The 6,564-nt window shown below is 35.7% G+C and overlaps 1 protein-coding gene across 1 annotated transcript in view; it reads right to left on the bottom strand.

Annotated features, from left to right (window-relative positions):
* The window catches only part of LOC136809494 (prolyl 3-hydroxylase OGFOD1-like), a 629,446-nt gene that overhangs the window by 42,557 nt on the left and 580,325 nt on the right, over positions 1-6,564 (bottom strand). The window lies entirely within an intron of this gene.

The following is a 6,564-nucleotide window of genomic DNA, read 5'->3' on the forward strand; positions in this document are numbered from 1 at the left end:
CGTAATGATTTGCAGGTCAACCAAAAAAAAGCATTGCAAAGAAATTTAATGTTTGAGTGGACCGAGTTGACATACAGGGATTTTTCTAAGCACTTTGAGCTGGAGCCGTTTTTGTAAACTTAGATTGAATTTCTAATATGCCTGAAAGGGAACTTGCTCAGCAAAGCTGCACATTGATAAAGCTGGGGGTCTTGTGGGTGTTCGGAGGGCAAAACTCCCAAAAACTCTTGAATATGTAGATAATAATTAGTTATTGCTGCTCATAAACAACAAAGAAGGTTAATTTCGTTAATTTCGAAAAAATCTCAGATTGAGTATTTTGCATGGTAAACGGACATAAAAAAGTGCTTAGTAAAATCTCTGACAAAGCATCTCTTATACAAATTACAGTTTTTTCAATTATACAACTGAATTGATATCATGCAAACAAAATCCTTTCCAATCACAAGCTGGTAAAGAGTACATTGTATTACCTTACTTATACCTTGTTTCAAAAGGGGTCTAGTTCTCAAAGGTGAAAGAAAAAACATTAAACAAAATAAACTATGTCCTCTTATTCAAAATATTATTCAACAAAGCTAAATTTTTAAATCAGTGGCACTTTCTGAACCATTTACAAAATTCACGAATTTAAGAAAAATAAATTATTTTTCAAAACTGAATTTTGGAAATTCCTCCATGTTTCCTCCGCCATATCTTCGCTCCAAGTTTTCCATCCCAAACTTGTGTTTTGCTTCGATTTCTGTATTGCTATCAAAAAGTTGTCCTTCTTGCAATTTAGAAGCATTCTTCTTATACTCGTTCAATTTTTCCAAAAACAATTTTTGGATAGGGTCACTTGTTTGTGAAGCCTTGGCAGCTGCAACCGAACTAACACCAATGTTTCGTCGTAAAATTTTGCTGATGGTTGCCAAACCAGTTCTTGCTTGAGGTAAAGCCATTTTTATGTTTATTTAGATTTAGATCACTGAAAAAGACCAAGATTTTGCTACTTTTAAATAGACTGGATAACTGTTAATCAACATAATATTTTTGGAATCAATGGTATTCGAAACTACTAAATCTTGATGATAATAGTGGAATTTGAAGAAACCAACCTTCAAATAATTGAAATGAATGAAAGGACTGACACCAAAACAATGTCAAGAGTAACTTGAACATAATTATTCAATATCTGGCAATTCCACTTGAGAATTATATTATACTATTATGGAGATCCATGTTATGATCTCCTTTTTTATACACTAATGACGAAATGAATAGCTTGTTTTGGGCTATGAGTTGAATTTTCCCGTTTCAGCTTTCAAAACACTTATTCCCATATTTATCTTTATTAAAAGTTATTATTTCACTGATCATACTTTCTTAGAAAAAACTAGACTTTCTTAAGTTGTTTTAATTTTATATAAATGGGAAGAGCGCTAAATTTGAATTCCCTAACTATAATGTCTATTAAGGGGACTTTTATTATAGGACTAAAGATTATGTTTACACAGGTTTACACTTGCTATATTCAACTTTTATTGAATTGTCTTGGGATAAACTTCATCAAGGTAACCCTCATCCTTGTTGTTGCAAAATACACCATATAGAATAGATGGCTGATATTGTTCCTGAAACCTTGATTTCCTAGTGTGACTAACTGACATTCCTGCAAAACCAGTTAAAAAACAAATATACTAGGGGTCAGTTCAGGGTTAAGGAATCTGTGGGAGGCTAACTCGTGACTGTTAAATGTCTTTAAAACATGTTTAAAGCCACTGCATCCTGTTGCAAGTTGGGGACTCCAGACTTTTTTTTTGGGCTTTTGGGTAGTTCTTAGTGTTTGTATTTTTGTGCTTTCTGTGTTTATGTTTCTGCTTTTAGCTTTTCAAGTTTTATTTATATTGGTTTGTCGGTTCTCTATTTTTTTTCGCAAAAAATTCTCATTTCTAGACAGAATGTTTGATTGGTTTGATTGGTTTAATTTATATATTTAGAAAAATTAAAGAAAGTAAAAAAAAACCTGAAATTTAATTTTTAATTAGTATTTTAAACACTTGCTTTCCTTGAGGTCAGATCTCTGATCTTCACCATATATAGTAATATAGCGGTATTGAATAAGGGTTGCAAAGCAATCCAGACCCCACCTCAATTCGCAAGTTGCTAGCAAAATAAGAGACACTCTTGAAATATCCCAAAAGAGACAGGGTTGTAAGCCTTATAATACCCCAAACAAACCACGGCAACACAGTTCTTGTGGACGTTTACTTGTGGCAAAGAAATTCTCACCAGAAAAATTAATTTTAAATAAGTTCATTCCATGCCAAATGTTACTTTGCCATGTTTCTATTTGATTGCTTCGGCTGTTTTGAAAACCAAAACAAATGGCCTAAAGTTTATGCCTGGGGTTCCCTTTGTTTGATGGCCTGCATGGTACGCAAATTTTTGCAGACGACCCTTTTTTTCTGCCAGTTTATATTATGGAGATAATAACTTTCGTTATTTTTCAAATGTTAACTATGCCAGCCGTAGCCAAAAATAAAAATCGCTGACAAAACAGTGATGGAATATTAACAGCAAGCAATGAAGAAGGGTTGAATATCTTGAGATTAAGTTTAATTGCCACGTCAACATTTTTTGAAGATGGGTGGGGATTTGTAAACGAAACCTTCAATTGTGGCAAGTCTGAGTTTGGATGGCTCCTCTTACACTTACTGGCCAAATGCAGCAAAGAAAGTTGAAAGTCAAATGTCAGTCTAAGCTTAAACTCCTATATCAAGATTACAGGATTTGGAGTGCGGGCTGATTTTACTTTCATTTTCAGTGGTTTCACTTAATTTCGAGCCAACATCTTAACAACGGGGTGCTTACCCATAGTTACAGGGGTTTAAAATCACAAGTGCAAAAAAAAAACATAGAAAGTTTTCCAGATCCCCTATTTCAATTGAACCAATAAAAAATGAAACTTTGCCATGTTTCACTTTTTTGCACCAATTCTTCAAAATGAAAATATTTAAGATTTAAAGTTCTTTTTTTATTCAATGATTTTGTACAGCACTTTTGATGACAATCTAAGGCGAACCCTAAAAATTTTTGTTTCCGGCCACGGGGACGAAAAAAAAAATACCCGGTGGCGCAAAAAAATTTTTTTTGCGAAATTTCGATCCCAAAACTTGATTTTTTAAACATCTAGAGTTAAATGATGGTCTTCTTTATTTAAATTTTAGTAACTGACACCACTAGGGTTCGGCATAAGAAAATTCAATGTGCCATCGGACGCCTAGCTTTGATTATAGTGTCTGACATCGTTATTCAAATACTTTATTTCACGTTTATATTTTCACTGTGATTTACAATATCTCTAAGAACTGGACACTCTCTTTCATTTTGATATTATCTCAAATTGCTAAAGTCTCCAACGTGATTACAAGGAACTTTTTTGAGAAAAACGTAGAGTGAGCGAAAATTTCCCAATTTTAAATCCTCACTTATGATGTTTATTTTTATTTACTCACAAGTGTCAGATTTCCTTATAAAAAAAATTGTCTTACTGAAAAGTCCACTTTGTGAATGTTTCTATTTATTTATCACAATCAGCATGATTCTTTTATATAACCAGTTGTATTAAAAAAAAAATTCTAAAATTGAGTTGCAAGTAAGAATTTAAAAAACAATGCAGGGTTTCGTTGAGATAAATAAAATTTCATTCTATAACAATGATCAGATAAAACCTTCATTCCAGGATTCTCGCGTGCATTTTACAGTAGAATATAATTTTGCATTAACCACCCCCGTCCCAACTTCTCTAGATCAAATTATTACTATTTGTGGTAAAAACTGATGGAAAACAGGGAATTTCCCACAATCTGCCTTAATTTAAATAAATTAACACCTTTTTTGACCACAAATAGGCCCATACTTTGATCTAGAGAATTGGACTGGTTTAATACACTTTTTGCCATTTTGAAGAGCCTATCCTGTGATATAGGTCTTTTTTATTGAAGACCCCCCCAAAAACATGAATTTCCGGCTTGCAATTTTCCTGGAAACGCAAAAAATCGACATTTACTCGTTACTTGACGCTAATATCGGCCTTTGATTTTGTAATCTACACATACTCCTCGCGAGTTTCCGTTGTTTTTTCGAATCTAAAATTTATCACGAAAATCTTTTCTAGCCACTTTTTTCGCTCAGCGAGCGGGACTATATCTTTGATGACCGCAAGCCCTATCGTAAAGCTAGAATCGCTTTGCCTTACTCTCGCTGAGAAAATGATTGGCAGATTGAAGTTTGTCACCCGGCAGGAGTTCGCGGAGCGTTCTCGGCTCGGAAGTTGTTGGTAGGGGGCGCACTCGTCGGGATTTTTTGCGCGAACGAGGAAGAATTTACAAAAATGAACTTCAAGGCATTAGTACTTTACTTTACTCATCCAAAGTGTTCATTCTTTTTTTAACTCCCAGGATTATCAGGCCAAGTCCCCCCCCCTGGCTCAGTATCTCTTTCTTTCCCACTCTATTCTGTTTTTTCGACGTCAGGTAAAACTCGATTTATTCTACGGCCGAAACATTCTCGACCCACAGAAACAAGGCTGTCGCTATTGAGCTGGTTCATCTTTTCAATCGCGGTTTTTTTAGTAAACCCAGGGTAAGATTAGGCTACAATCTATCACAACCTGCTTTATTTGAAAATCTACAGGCCGTCTTAAATTTTGAAAAATAAGAAGAAATTGCGATTTTTTAACAAGATTGCGGATTTTTTCATTTAAGCACCATACACCATCTGAAAGCTGAGGATTTCAGCTTTCTAGTGGTGAAATTTGTTTTTAGCTATCATTTCCAGCTCATTAGCGATAAGCTAAAGTTTAACAGTTATCGGGTCGATTTTCAGACCGCACCGGCAAAACTCCCCACACCCCGCCACACGGAAGACTAGATTTCATCCGCCATTTTTGGCGCGATTTTGGTGCTTCCAAAAATTATTTCTTGCTGGCGTGGTGTAAGGAGGCGATTCTTTGAAAAGGTGATTTTTTTGTGTTTTGAAAATGGAATAACTTTGGGAATACTTAACCAATTTTAATAAATGACCCCTCATTTTTCTCACAAAGGTAAGGATTTTCAAATAAAATTAGTTTAGTTTTTTAAAATTGAGGGGAAAATTTTGTCCTGTCCACCCTATTGTTGGAATGTTTAGGCGGCAATCACAAATATCTTCGTTTCGCGTCACCCGACCGACTCTCGAAAATTGAGTAGAATTGAGTAGGTGAGTCGGTAAATTTGTCGGACTTTTTCTGTCAATGACGTTTCCTTCGTTCAAAAATGTTATTATTGCCGACTTTTTGCGATCGATTTCTAGCGCATTCGGGGCATTTTGACTTTGTTTATCATTACAGTGTTCAAAGGTCATAATTTGAAACCACCCGTAATGCGCGGTCGTTTTGGCTGCTGGTTGGCAGTTTCCTTCAAGAATTTTACACTCCAAAAATGGATGAATAAGGTCGGACGAGAAGAAAAAATTCACTGGGTCCAATTTTAAGAAAACTCGAACATTTTTACGACCAACCGACCGACCGACTCACTTTTTCGACCCAACGAGGACGCGAAATGAAGATATTTGTGATTGCCGCCTTACAAGCAAGGCTCTTGATTGACAGAAAATTGTTTGTTTTATTGTCAATGATGACAGTGCGGTTATTAATTTTGTTAGATCTGACAAATTGATGTTTGTAAGTGCACTTTATAGTTTTGATTCCCGTTGAAGAATCATATTCTGGTTTTCATGTTATTAGATGCTGCTTTAGAGCTTTAGTAGGTCTACACTGTCGTATATCATCCAGATTTTCTGACTACACAATTCCCAATATCCCCTCCTGGCTTAAGCCACCTGAGATAGAGTGAGTGTAAAAATAAGCTACAGTCCTATTACACGACAATAGTATAAGGATTAGGCTAAAATTAATTCGGAAAAGATAAAAGAATTCTCTAGAAAGCAAAAAGTCAAGCCAAAACTTACAACCATGCTCTCGCATTTTCGACCGCCATTTTGATTTTTGCGATGTACGAAAGTGAGTAACCGGCTTTTATCCTGTCCGAATAGTCTTAAAATCATCCGGGAAGACTAAAAAACAACTAAGAGCCGAAAAGACGTACCGTGAGTATCACAGCGCGAATAAATAGCGAGATTATGTATCTGGAATTCTCTACGGCTACGGCTAAAGTGGCGAGGGAAATAGCGAGTAAGGCAAGTAATGGCGGGTGAGAGCAAGTTCGATATTTGACGTACGGCATTATGTCGACTTTGCTTATACGGTGTTTTGGTGTTTTTCCCGTACAGAGCAAAGTAGACAACGACATGTCGCCTTTGTTGACGACCCGTACAAGCAGCCCCGCAACCGTAGCCGTAGAATATCTCCGATACATAATCTCGCTAATTCGAGCTGTGAAGACAAAGTTTTTTTTTAATACAAGATCTTGTAGAAAAACGCTCGCAAAGTAGATATATTTCACATTTTGGATTCGTTTGGCTTAGAGGAGGTTGCGGATCATGTCTGATTTGCTTTTTCAGAAAAATTGTGAGAAATGAAAG

Source organism: Clytia hemisphaerica, unplaced genomic scaffold (genome assembly GCF_902728285.1).
Source record: "Clytia hemisphaerica strain Z4C2 unplaced genomic scaffold, Clytia hemisphaerica genome assembly, whole genome shotgun sequence".
Lineage (NCBI taxonomy): Eukaryota > Metazoa > Cnidaria > Hydrozoa > Leptothecata > Clytiidae > Clytia > Clytia hemisphaerica.